The sequence below is a fragment of the Sinohyriopsis cumingii genome, chromosome 18 (assembly GCF_028554795.1).
Source record: "Sinohyriopsis cumingii isolate HCF-2022 chromosome 18, ASM2855479v2, whole genome shotgun sequence".
Classification (NCBI taxonomy): Eukaryota; Metazoa; Mollusca; class Bivalvia; order Unionida; family Unionidae; genus Sinohyriopsis; species Sinohyriopsis cumingii.
In genome coordinates, this window is record NC_142978.1 from 78,152,627 (window position 1) to 78,167,785 (window position 15,159).

Here is a 15,159-nt window from a genome sequence, read left to right on the forward strand (position 1 = left end):
GGCCACAATGCTGCACTACACCAATCAATATCGTAACCAAACTGAACAATACAATGGAATGCATTTTGTGTTCAGCTTATATTATTTTGCTGTTTTCTTACATCCAAGGGTAATATACATGGGGAAAGTATATTTTATCCCTTTGAACTGTATTTCATTCTGGGACGGTTTAAAATGATTTAGTAGAGAACTTGACTAGGTTCTAGTATAAAGTTTTCATCTCTGTCCTCTCACTAAATACCCTATAACTATGTTTGTAAAAAATTACTGAAGGCCATACAAGCAGATATGTGTTACTCAGGAAGTGACCCCATGATAAACACATAAATTAACTGCTTGGACCCCTAATAAATACTTTGAATGACCAATACAAATTGGAATTTTGTCTTCGTGTATTTTAAATGATGGTCTCATTTTGACTTACAAAGATATTTTCTCTGACAAAATTTGACAAATATCCAACATTGGAACTTATATATGGTGTAGGAATATTTACATGCTGATATCATTTAATATCATTTCAACAAATATTATATATTTTGGAGTAAATGTTTTAATTTTTTATACTTCTTTTTAAATTTCATTTAAATTTTTCAAAATAAAACTTAACTTTTTATTTCTAATTTCATTCTACTGTTTTTCAAAGTCAATATACATAACATATTGAAATTTCATGTGTCGTTCATTAATAATAAAGATTTAATACCAGTTTAATCTTTACTCAAATACTGCACTGACAGGACATAGCACAATTAATTTTGTTATATGTTCTCTACATTTGGTTCTCGAGACTGACATTTCCACTGTGTGACAATCAGTACAAATCATATGTTAATCTAAAAATACCTTCACGGTGAAGTTCTTGCCAAAGGTTTTTTTGAGAGGCTGGACTGTCAACAGAGCAGTATGTAAACAGAACACATATTTCACTTCCGGATCATCACCATGGCCTTATTACTGACTATGCACTATCGCCGAAATACACATGGAAAACCACACCTGAGCTCATATTCTCAAGAATAAACAATGACCTTTAAATCCCTATCAAAATCGCATAAATATAACTCTTCTATCACCATGACAATGAGAGAGGAATAAATGTTCTAACAATAGACTAGAACTACCTTTGTGAGTACCGAACTGGAAGTACTGAGACCTGATTATATAATCATCGGTTACTATCTTCCATTTGGATCTGGTTAGAAGAAAAGAGAACAAAATGCTAAATTTGAACTAGAGGTTTACTTTAATTGAATTGGTACCTCACCAAAGTGAGGCTTCAAAGAATGGTCTATAGACTCATTAAATGTTCCTCTCCACGGTAATCTTTAGTAACTTATGTTGGCACCCCATGACTCCGTTCCAGCAGATGCTGGTAAAGAGTTGGAGGTGTCACCCTGTTTTTCGTTTGTAAAAGTCATGGTTTGTGATTTTTGTATCCCCCGTCCTCCCATATGTAGATTCCATATGTGATATTGCTTTTTTTGTATTCATTTCGTTTTATATAAAAGTTTTAATTTTATTATTTTTTTTATTTTATTTGTATATTTTTTTTTCTTTTTTTTGTTTGGTTTTGTTTTTTATTTATTTATTTATCTCTTTTTTTCGTCAGGGTTGATCTTTGTTTCGTTTCGCCATATATCTCGAGTTGTCCCTGCATGCGGGTTCTGAGTTGTACTGCGTTCCCACTCGGTAGGCAGGTCGGTTTCCATTCTCAGGTCAATACTTGCAAACACTAGTGCTCGTGATTGTTTTCTTGCCTTGAACCCGACATGCATGAAACTTAGGATCGTACTCGTTTTCCCTTTACGAAAGTTCAGGGTAAAAGTTTCCGTTCCCATCCCCATTTCGTTATCGTTATTATTTTTGAGTGACTTGCCATAGTCATTAAAGTCCGGTGTGGTGCTGTTTGTGTGTGTTGTGTTGTAACTGCATTTGATTTTGTGTATAGACTGGCAATATCTAGATCATATCTTAAGAGTTTTGGGTTAACTATCTAGTTTTCACTAGTGGCACGGTAGTCTTGGTTTTAGTCCCTGTGGTGTAGGTCTATCTGTACTTGGAGAATTGTTTGATTGATATCCCGGCTGGGGTGTAATTAATCATTGGTAGTCATTGTTCCAAGATTCGTGTGAACATCAGCTAGAAAGGGTTTTACTGGGATAGTTTGGATTCAGGTTCATTATATGATGTATTGTTTAGGAGGTTAATCATATTTAGTTATAATTTCTTCCTTTTTTTGTTTGTTTTTCTTATATATAAAAATGAAAATAGATGTATTCTTTTAAAAAATTGGACTTTGTAGTTTTGTTTTATTTTTATTTTGTGTGGTTTTTTGTGTTTGTGTATGCATGTACGCAGTTTACTTTGTTGTTGTGCATACTTATCTGCTTATTGTTGGGTTCCTATAGATAGAAATGATGTGTGTGGGCTGGTTAGGTTATTGTATTGTTGTTTTCGGTGGGATTTTGTACAGACAGGACCTTCATGGACTCTATTTAGACAGTCTCTTTCCTCGACTTTATCCAGCAGGCCATATCTGTTTAGCGAGCGTTGTATATTCTGGTGGGTCTTTGTTTATTTTGTGTTTAGGGGGGAGGGGGTATCAGTTACAGATGTGTTGACTGAGATTCCCTTGGGATAAACCCTTGAAGAGAGTTAATTCTCTAGCCCTCACATCTGTTTCTGTTATATGCCTAGAGCTATATTCGCTAGTCGGGATGAAATAGTTGTTTTTGTAGTATGGCCAGGTTTACCGTACATGTATAGGTGGAGGGATTGGATCTGCACAAAATAAGACAGTCACAGCTGGAGATGGTGGGTTTCCATTGGGATAAACTCCTTAATAGGGTTTTTGCCTACCGCCTCCTCTGTGTACTGTTTCTGTGTTGTTTAATTTCGTAATTGGTTGAATGGTTTTGGTGGTGAATTTTATATATAATGGTAGACAGTCCTGATTATAGTTAGTTTGTGATCGCAGGATGGGGTTTTGGGTTTCCGTTGGGATAAACTCTTTAATAGAGTTATGCCCGCTGCCCCTTCTGCCTACTGTTTTAATGTATGCGTGTGTGTATGTGTTAGTTCTTTGTACATGTTGGATGTTATTCGGATGGCTTGGTAGTCCATATTTTATCGTTTCTAATTTGCACGATATTATTTATGTATTGAATTATCTCATCATATAAGTTTTTATCCTCTATGTTGTCCGTGTACAATAATTGTTTTGTCTGGAAATTCCCTATTGAATTTTTTATTTCCTGTTTAATGGCATCCCTTTGTGTTTTTGTATTTGGACAATATAAAATTAGATGTCGTTTGCTATCGTATTGAGTGTTGCATAAGATACATTTTGGTATGGATGGGACGATTTTCCTAAAGAAGGCTTTTTCTCCTGTCCACCATGCATCGTGTAGGTATAGATATAATCTTGTTTGAGTGTTGGTGTTTTTTATTTTACCCCATTTCTCCCAGATTGGTTTCCAGTTTAGGTCTGGGTGTAGATGTTCTATTTGTGTTTTGTGTTGGTTTGTATAAATGTTATCTAAGTATCCGTATGTTTTTTCTTCCTGTAAGCTCCATATTTCTTTGTTAATTCTGTATTCTATGATTGTGTTTTTTATTTTATATGCGATGTTTGGGGGTTTGAGTTTCTTTGTTAGTTTGTTATTTTTATATATTTCTGGGAAATTATTTAAGATATATCCAAAGAAATAAACATATATGTTTTTCCATGGTCTTCCGTCCAGGTTTTGTAATTTTTGTATTCTGTTAATGATGTTTGCCGTTTGTTTGATAGCAAGAATAGGGATGTTAAGCCCCCCTTTCTTGTTTTCTCTTTGCAGTGTCTGTTTACTTAGTTTGTGTATTTTCCCATTCCATATGAACTGGTATATTACCTTTTCGAATTTCGTAATGTACTGCATATCAAAGTCTATAACACTAAACTCATACCATATGTTACTAAAAAGGTATGTTTTAGCTATGTGGGCTCTGTCGATTAGGTTAAAATACAGCGAGCTCCACAAAAGTAATTGTCTTTTTAGTTTGTTTAGTACATTTAGGTAGTTTAAGTGTTTCGCGTTTTTTCCAAAAATAATGCCGAGAGTTTAATCTTTAGTAAAAGGCGAAAGATTAATACGATGTGAAGAGAAACCAGAGTAATCATTATACTTTCACGCTTTATTTTGAAGAGAAATAGTTTGAACTTTCCAAATGCTTTTGTAAAGACGATAGTGGAATGGTTATGTCTACAAAGATCCAAAAGGGTCATAGTTTTCAATATACAGTGTCATTTTGCTATTGGCTATTTTGAATTTCAGTGAAACCCATTTATTTTCTTTATACTGGTAGAAAGGATACTAATTAATATTTCTATATTTCTTGTCGTGGAAAAGGCAGGGGGAGTTAATTTGACAGTAAAAGGGATGTAATCCACATTCGTTAGATGTTCGAGTTATCGAGATGGATTATAACTCCCTATTTATACATCAGGAAAAGATTACTAATTTGGAAAAAAATAACAGGTGTTTTATTCATATAGGAAATCAAAATTTACTTGAAGAAAAAAAATTCCATTTTAGATTAATGCAACGTGTGGATGTTTCAGATGTTTGGGATATCATCTGTCTTCTCCGAGGAGAGCAATGTAGACCTTAAACCTGGCATATGTACTAGCAAACTAGGGTATGTTATACCAAGCTTAGACCATTAACTGTCTTTATTGCGTTTGGTACAATTCCAATAGGTGGTCCACACATGGTTAAGTAAAGATTCAGACATGTTTAGGCTGCCGTTAATGAAATTGAGTCGCAATTATTACTTCCGGATCAGTACCCACAAAAGTAGTCCCAGTCTATATTTAGAGCATTGTTTCCTCTCTCGTTTCGGTAGTGGTACGCAGCTTAGATTTCGGCTTTTGAGGTATAGATTTCAGGAAAATTAAATTGAAAACTCTTTGTAAAATGAGCATCAATGAGTTTCTCTTCCTACTGCTAAAACTGCTTCTCTGTTAGATCCAACTCGCGAAAAAGGCGCATAACATATTCCCATGTTGTTGTTGTGGGAATAACGCCATTTTTCAGCACGTGATAGGCTATACATGGCGGCCAGTATAAATAGTGGCATAAGAAACTGGAGAAAACCTCGGGAAGAGCCACCGACTCACGAGAGGCTAATGGCAACCTTTCTCATATACACACATAGACCGACCCCGAGACCCGAACCACGTGGATCGAGATGAGATGGCAGTGATTGGTAAAGTCGAGCGCTTTAGAACACTCGGCCATCCGGGTTCCCGTTTAATTCCATGTAGTTTAAAATTAGCATTTAAAACCTTAATACTTACGTGTAAATTCTTCATTTCTTTTAAGATATGTCACCTGCTGTGATACATCGCCAGCATTGAAAATTATTTTCTGTCGGAAACGTGTCATGCCGTTTTCATAGATTTGTATGTTTTGAGTTTAAATGAATGCAGCCGGTGTTACTATCCATCAAAAATAATAGTAATACAAAGTTTATGTAAGTAACAACTCAGATTTCGTTAGAGATTTTCAATCACAAATACATAAAAGTAGCTAGAAATACGAGGCCTCCAAAGTTGCATATTAAAACTTGCTGGTACTCTGTGACATGTGAATGGTTTTAAGATTGTTCTTTTTGAATTATTTTTAGGCAGCCATAGTCAAAAAAATTTCCTTAATGTTATTTCGTCTGTTTTGCTTTAATTTGGTTTCGTTAGATGCCTCAAGGAGCAAATCTGAGCAGCTTTGATCATTAATGAAATTGTAAAGCCGATGTAATAAGCCTTTCCCAAAGAATTTATTAATTTCTTAGAATTAGTTCGAAGATGAAATATACCATGGCACATGCTCATAGGTAGAGAAAAAAATAATGAACAGATCACAACAAACAAACAAAAAACCCCAACCATGTTGCCACTTGCACATGGACGTAAGCTTATGGTGCTTTAGGTTCGTTGATATTAGACACACACACACACACACACACACACACACTGTTTACTCATATTCAGCGTGATGTTGTGAGTTTGACGCCATTTTCCAACAATAACAAGAAAAAGCAACTTGCATCTTTCAAATGCAATTAATATTACAGTACCTTCGGTTCTTTGATTTTCAGTCAAAACACACACACACACACACACACACTCGTGCATGTATATACACAGGGCGTTTTTACTGCAGACGAGTTTCAAATATACACTTAACAGATCTTAATTTCCAAAACTTTGATACATCTAGTCCACAATCGTTAGATCACGCCTCTTTTTATTAGCGGATTGATTATTCAGATTGGTTTTACTGGGTTTAATGCCATTTTGCAGCACATGATTGGTATATATATGAACGCTAAATTGATACACTTTGGATGACCATATGCAAATATAATACTTGTACATACATTTGCATACATATTCCACGCAAACTAGACCAGCAAGTAGATCATCGCTTCTTTTGTTTTTTTCTGACACTACCGGTAATGTCAGGGGAGAAAAAAGAAGAAAAGGCGGAGATCTACTTGTTGGTCTAAAAAGCAAACGTGCATCTACATACATGTATTTGAATAAGATCACATCAAATGCTAAATTCATAAACATAAGATAATGTTACTTACTTCCAAACACACATGCATACCATATACATGTGAGATAAAGAGGACAAAATAGAAGGTATGATGCGAGAAAGTGACGTGATAACTAACATACTTCTGGTCCAGTAATATTCAGGGAACATAATATTCCTGATAAACTCCATTTGTCAATAAATCGAACAAGGTCAGATCCATAAGGACATAGAACACAATTAATTTTACTCTATGTTCTCTACATTTGTTTCTCAATACTTCTTAAATCCCTAAAAAATGCATAAATATAACTCTTCTGTCACCACCAAAATGAGAGGAAGAAATATTCTAAAAATAGACTTGAACTACATCTATTGGTACTGAACTGGATGTACTAATTGTGACCTGATTCCTGACAGGCCCAATTTGTTATGGCCAATTTTAGTCAAACTTTTATATTTGCATGCCACACCTATTTCAATTTTATACATGAAGTCTTTTTGAATTTTATTACAAACAAGACACGTGACACCTTTCAGAAAGTGTGTAGTGCTGGTGTTCCACAGGGTGCAAGTTTTGGTCCAAGTGCTCTTGAGAAACCAAAACTTAATTTGCTATATCTTCCTTAATTATAAGAATTTTTCAATGCAATGAAAACCTGAATGTACAAGGCCTCTCTGAGAATATGTTTACAATTTGAAATTATTGATAAAGGAAATTTAAATAAACATTTAAATTTTAAAAACTACATTTTATTGAAAATATAAATTTTCCTACAAGTTTTAAAATTCAGTTTGACAAATTTTAGACAGCAAAGTTGACTAATACATGGTATTTAAAACAAATGGTAGCTTAAGTCTGTACAAGTGATATCATTTTTCCCAGGGTTAGTGAAGCAACACAGCTCATAGTGATTTTGGCAGCAAACCGCAATATGCCTGTCCAGATGCATATAGGTGTAGACACTAAAGAAACAGTGACAGGTGCTATGTTCCACATATTGTGTCAGGTACGTAGGCAGTTGTTTGTATAAGTAATAGCGCACTCAGATTTAAAGTTCGGATGGGACCACTACCATGTTGTATAGCAAAAATGCATTCCATTTCAATGTCAATAACTACAAAAGGTGACAATGGGATAGGAAAATACAGTTTCTAGGGAGGCTCTACCTTACTGAAAAATGGTGTTATTCTCTCTCATGAAGACCTAAGCCATGTCTTTGTGGTGCTATATATCAGTGTGGTGATATGAACTAATCATGGTCACTTATGACAGTACACTTCACATGTCCTTATGAAACCTTGCTATCACCACCGGACTACTGGAGAGCTTCCAAACTGATCCAACTCTAACATTTTGTTCCAGATACAATGTTAGACCTGAAAAGATATAACATGTCTCACTTGATTCTAGAAAACAGTAAGATGTAGGTAAATGAATTTAAAATGTGTTCGATATGGTGATTTCAAAATAACATTAAGGTTGCAAGCATGGGAAAAATATTAAACATGACAGACTGACACTCAAAAAGGTGAAGCGATGACCATGTATTAAAGTGATAAATTCATCCTAAAAATATATGGGGTTTCTAGAAGCATATTTAGCCATTTACAGGTTAAATAGCAAATCAGGTAGACTATGTATCATACAGTTTAAGGCAATGTTGGGGCGGTGAGGTTTGATCATTGGTGCAAACATTAGTACATACCAGTATACAGGAAGGTCAAGCGACAATGTAATAAATTAAAATATATGACTATAAGCGATCTTATTCATGAGGGAAATAACAATTTTGGATATTGCAGATGAATACAGCAAAATGTGGCCACACAGATCAACTATAGATACCAATAAATCCTATATCGTCAACTAAATGTGAAATTCTGATCCCCAAAACGTGAAAACCAGGATGGACATTTACATATGTGGGACATATACAATGTACTTGTTAAGATCAAATGTGCAAACAAAATTCAAATGATCTGTTTCAACATTTATCATTAAGAGTGTTGGTTACCAATTATTAAACTCAATGATTCAATGGAATCAGATATCAGCTGATGCTACAATACTGCACACTGTCATAGTACTAAATTGAAATATGTTATCATACATAGGCCTACTCATGATAAAAATAACATTTTGGGATATTTTCAGCGCACACAGCCAGAAATGGGCCTTACAGATTCACTATATGTACAATGTCAGCCTATATGATGTACTGAATGTGAACGTTTGATCCCAAACATTCTAAAATATATGAATATTTGTTCATGTGGGATATGTAGCTATCGCAAAATCAGTTGTACAAAGTTAAATTCAAATAATCTGTTTGAATATTTCTTATGCAATCTTTAGAGTGTCAGTTAACAAATATTATTAGTAATTAATAATGCATAAAGCAAGATGGATCATCAGCATTCCCATAACATCATATAGGCCACAATGCTGCACTACACCAATCAATATCGTAACCAAACTGAACAATACAATGGAATGCATTTTGTGTTCAGCTTATATTATTTTGCTGTTTTCTTACATCCAAGGGTAATATACATGGGGAAAGTATATTTTATCCCTTTGAACTGTATTTCATTCTGGGACGGTTTAAAATGATTTAGTAGAGAACTTGACTAGGTTCTAGTATAAAGTTTTCATCTCTGTCCTCTCACTAAATACCCTATAACTATGTTTGTAAAAAATTACTGAAGGCCATACAAGCAGATATGTGTTACTCAGGAAGTGACCCCATGATAAACACATAAATTAACTGCTTGGACCCCTAATAAATACTTTGAATGACCAATACAAATTGGAATTTTGTCTTCGTGTATTTTAAATGATGGTCTCATTTTGACTTACAAAGATATTTTCTCTGACAAAATTTGACAAATATCCAACATTGGAACTTATATATGGTGTAGGAATATTTACATGCTGATATCATTTAATATCATTTCAACAAATATTATATATTTTGGAGTAAATGTTTTAATTTTTTATACTTCTTTTTAAATTTCATTTAAATTTTTCAAAATAAAACTTAACTTTTTATTTCTAATTTCATTCTACTGTTTTTCAAAGTCAATATACATAACATATTGAAATTTCATGTGTCGTTCATTAATAATAAAGATTTAATACCAGTTTAATCTTTACTCAAATACTGCACTGACAGGACATAGCACAATTAATTTTGTTATATGTTCTCTACATTTGGTTCTCGAGACTGACATTTCCACTGTGTGACAATCAGTACAAATCATATGTTAATCTAAAAATACCTTCACGGTGAAGTTCTTGCCAAAGGTTTTTTTGAGAGGCTGGACTGTCAACAGAGCAGTATGTAAACAGAACACATATTTCACTTCCGGATCATCACCATGGCCTTATTACTGACTATGCACTATCGCCGAAATACACATGGAAAACCACACCTGAGCTCATATTCTCAAGAATAAACAATGACCTTTAAATCCCTATCAAAATCGCATAAATATAACTCTTCTATCACCATGACAATGAGAGAGGAATAAATGTTCTAACAATAGACTAGAACTACCTTTGTGAGTACCGAACTGGAAGTACTGAGACCTGATTATATAATCATCGGTTACTATCTTCCATTTGGATCTGGTTAGAAGAAAAGAGAACAAAATGCTAAATTTGAACTAGAGGTTTACTTTAATTGAATTGGTACCTCACCAAAGTGAGGCTTCAAAGAATGGTCTATAGACTCATTAAATGTTCCTCTCCACGGTAATCTTTAGTAACTTATGTTGGCACCCCATGACTCCGTTCCAGCAGATGCTGGTAAAGAGTTGGAGGTGTCACCCTGTTTTTCGTTTGTAAAAGTCATGGTTTGTGATTTTTGTATCCCCCGTCCTCCCATATGTAGATTCCATATGTGATATTGCTTTTTTTGTATTCATTTCGTTTTATATAAAAGTTTTAATTTTATTATTTTTTTTATTTTATTTGTATATTTTTTTTTCTTTTTTTTGTTTGGTTTTGTTTTTTATTTATTTATTTATCTCTTTTTTTCGTCAGGGTTGATCTTTGTTTCGTTTCGCCATATATCTCGAGTTGTCCCTGCATGCGGGTTCTGAGTTGTACTGCGTTCCCACTCGGTAGGCAGGTCGGTTTCCATTCTCAGGTCAATACTTGCAAACACTAGTGCTCGTGATTGTTTTCTTGCCTTGAACCCGACATGCATGAAACTTAGGATCGTACTCGTTTTCCCTTTACGAAAGTTCAGGGTAAAAGTTTCCGTTCCCATCCCCATTTCGTTATCGTTATTATTTTTGAGTGACTTGCCATAGTCATTAAAGTCCGGTGTGGTGCTGTTTGTGTGTGTTGTGTTGTAACTGCATTTGATTTTGTGTATAGACTGGCAATATCTAGATCATATCTTAAGAGTTTTGGGTTAACTATCTAGTTTTCACTAGTGGCACGGTAGTCTTGGTTTTAGTCCCTGTGGTGTAGGTCTATCTGTACTTGGAGAATTGTTTGATTGATATCCCGGCTGGGGTGTAATTAATCATTGGTAGTCATTGTTCCAAGATTCGTGTGAACATCAGCTAGAAAGGGTTTTACTGGGATAGTTTGGATTCAGGTTCATTATATGATGTATTGTTTAGGAGGTTAATCATATTTAGTTATAATTTCTTCCTTTTTTTGTTTGTTTTTCTTATATATAAAAATGAAAATAGATGTATTCTTTTAAAAAATTGGACTTTGTAGTTTTGTTTTATTTTTATTTTGTGTGGTTTTTTGTGTTTGTGTATGCATGTACGCAGTTTACTTTGTTGTTGTGCATACTTATCTGCTTATTGTTGGGTTCCTATAGATAGAAATGATGTGTGTGGGCTGGTTAGGTTATTGTATTGTTGTTTTCGGTGGGATTTTGTACAGACAGGACCTTCATGGACTCTATTTAGACAGTCTCTTTCCTCGACTTTATCCAGCAGGCCATATCTGTTTAGCGAGCGTTGTATATTCTGGTGGGTCTTTGTTTATTTTGTGTTTAGGGGGGAGGGGGTATCAGTTACAGATGTGTTGACTGAGATTCCCTTGGGATAAACCCTTGAAGAGAGTTAATTCTCTAGCCCTCACATCTGTTTCTGTTATATGCCTAGAGCTATATTCGCTAGTCGGGATGAAATAGTTGTTTTTGTAGTATGGCCAGGTTTACCGTACATGTATAGGTGGAGGGATTGGATCTGCACAAAATAAGACAGTCACAGCTGGAGATGGTGGGTTTCCATTGGGATAAACTCCTTAATAGGGTTTTTGCCTACCGCCTCCTCTGTGTACTGTTTCTGTGTTGTTTAATTTCGTAATTGGTTGAATGGTTTTGGTGGTGAATTTTATATATAATGGTAGACAGTCCTGATTATAGTTAGTTTGTGATCGCAGGATGGGGTTTTGGGTTTCCGTTGGGATAAACTCTTTAATAGAGTTATGCCCGCTGCCCCTTCTGCCTACTGTTTTAATGTATGCGTGTGTGTATGTGTTAGTTCTTTGTACATGTTGGATGTTATTCGGATGGCTTGGTAGTCCATATTTTATCGTTTCTAATTTGCACGATATTATTTATGTATTGAATTATCTCATCATATAAGTTTTTATCCTCTATGTTGTCCGTGTACAATAATTGTTTTGTCTGGAAATTCCCTATTGAATTTTTTATTTCCTGTTTAATGGCATCCCTTTGTGTTTTTGTATTTGGACAATATAAAATTAGATGTCGTTTGCTATCGTATTGAGTGTTGCATAAGATACATTTTGGTATGGATGGGACGATTTTCCTAAAGAAGGCTTTTTCTCCTGTCCACCATGCATCGTGTAGGTATAGATATAATCTTGTTTGAGTGTTGGTGTTTTTTATTTTACCCCATTTCTCCCAGATTGGTTTCCAGTTTAGGTCTGGGTGTAGATGTTCTATTTGTGTTTTGTGTTGGTTTGTATAAATGTTATGTAAGTATCCGTATGTTTTTTCTTCCTGTAAGCTCCATATTTCTTTGTTAATTCTGTATTCTATGATTGTGTTTTTTATTTTATATGCGATGTTTGGGGGTTTGAGTTTCTTTGTTAGTTTGTTATTTTTATATATTTCTGGGAAATTATTTAAGATATATCCAAAGAAATAAACATATATGTTTTTCCATGGTCTTCCGTCCAGGTTTTGTAATTTTTGTATTCTGTTAATGATGTTTGCCGTTTGTTTGATAGCAAGAATACGGATGTTAAGCCCGCCTTTCTTGTTTTATCTTTGCAGTGTCTGTTTACTTAGTTTGTGTATTTTCCCATTCCATATGAACTGGTATATTACCTTTTCGAATTTCCTAATGTACTGCATATCAAAGTCTATAACACTAAACTCATACCATATGTTACTAAAAAGGTATGTTTTAGCTATGTGGGCTCTGTCGATTCGGTTAAAATACAGCGAGCTCCACAAAAGTAATTGTCTTTTTAGTTTGTTTAGTACATTTAGGTAGTTTAAGTGTTTCGCGTTTTTTCCAAAAATAATGCCGAGAGTTTAATCTTTAGTAACTTATGTTGGCACCCCATGACTCCGTTCCAGCAGATGCTGGTAAAGAGTTGGAGGTGTCACCCTGTTTTTCGTTTCTAAAAGTCATGGTTTGTGATTTATGTATCCCCCGTCCTCCCATATGTAGATTCCATGTGATATTGCTTTTTTGTATTCATTTCGTTTTATATAAAAGTTTTAATTTTATTATTTTTTTTATTTTATTTGTATATTTTTTTTTGTTTTTTTTTTTTTTGTTTTTGTTTTTTATTTATTTATTTATCTCTTTTTTTCGTCAGGGTTGATCTTTGTTTCGTTTCGCCATATATCTCGAGTTGTCCCTGCATGCGGGTTCTGAGTTGTACTGCGTTCCCACTCGGTAGGCAGGTCGGTTTCCATTCTCAGGTCAATACTTGCAAACACTAGTGCTCGTGATTGTTTTCTTGCCTTGAACCCGACATGCATGAAACTTAGGATCGTACTCGTTTTCCCTTTACGAAAGTTCAGGGTAAAAGTTTCCGTTCCCATCCCCATTTCGTTATCGTTATTATTTTTGAGTGACTTGCCATAGTCATTAAAGTCCGGTGTGGTGCTGTTTGTGTGTGTTGTGTTGTAACTGCATTTGATTTTGTGTATAGACTGGCAATATCTAGATCATATCTTAAGAGTTTTGGGTTAACTATCTAGTTTTCAGTAGTGGCACGGTAGTCTTGGTTTTAGTCCCTGTGGTGTAGGTCTATCTGTACTTGGAGAATTGTTTGATTGATATCCCGGCTGGGGTGTAATTAATCATTGGTAGTCATTGTTCCAAGATTCGTGTGAACATCAGCTAGAAAGGATTTTACTGGGATAGTTTGGATTCAGGTTCATTATATGATGTATTGTTTAGGAGGTTAAAGATATTTAGTTATAATTTCTTCCTTTTTTGTTTGATTTCCTTATATATAAAAATGAAAATAGATGTATTTTTTTTTAAAATTTGACTTTTTATTTTTGTTTTATTTTTATTTTGTGTGGATTTGTGTGTTTTTGTATGCATGTACGCAGTTTACTTTGTTGTTGTGCATACTTATCTGCTTATTGTTGGGTTCCTATAGATAGAAATGATGTGTGTGGGCTGGTTAGGTTATTGTATTGTTGTTTTCGGTGGGATTTTGTACAGACAGGACCTTCATAGACTCTATTTAGACAGTCTCTTTCCTCGACTTTATCCAGCAGGCCATATCTGTTTAGCGAGCGTTGCATATTCTGGTGGGTCTTTGTTTATTTTGTGTTTGGGGGGAGGGGGTATCAGTTACAGATGTGTTGACTAAGATTCCCTTGGGATAAACTCTTGAAGAGAGTTAATTCTCTAGCCCTCACATCTGTTTCTGTTATATGCCTATAGCTATATTCGCTAGTCGGGATGAAATAGTTGTTTTTGTAGTATGGCCAGGTTTACCGTACATGTATAGGTGGAGGGATTGGATCTGCACAAAATAAGACAGTCACAGCTGGAGATGGTGGGTTTCCATTGGGATAAACTCCTTAATAGGGTTTTTGCCTACCGCCTCCTCTGTGTACTGTTTCTGTGTTGTTTAATTTCGTAATTGGTTGAATGGTTTTGGTGGTGAATTTTATATATAATGGTAGACAGTCCTGATTATGGTTAGTTTGTGATCGCAGGATGGGGTTTTGGGTTTCCGTTGGGATAAACTCTTTAATAGAGTTATGCCCGCTGCCCCTTCTGCCTACTGTTTTAATGTATGCGTGTGTGTATGTGTTAGTTCTTTGTACATGTTGGATGTTATTCGGATGGCTTGGTAGTCCATATTTTATCGTTTCTAATTTGCACGATATTATTTATGTATTGAATTATCTCATCATATAAGTTTTTATCCTCTATGTTGTCCGTGTACAATAATTGTTTTGTCTGGAAATTCCCTATTGAATTTTTTATTTCCTGTTTAATGGCATCCCTTTGTGTTTTTGTATTTGGACAATATAAAATTAGATGTCGTTTGCTATCGTATTGAGTGTTGCATAAGATACATTGTGGT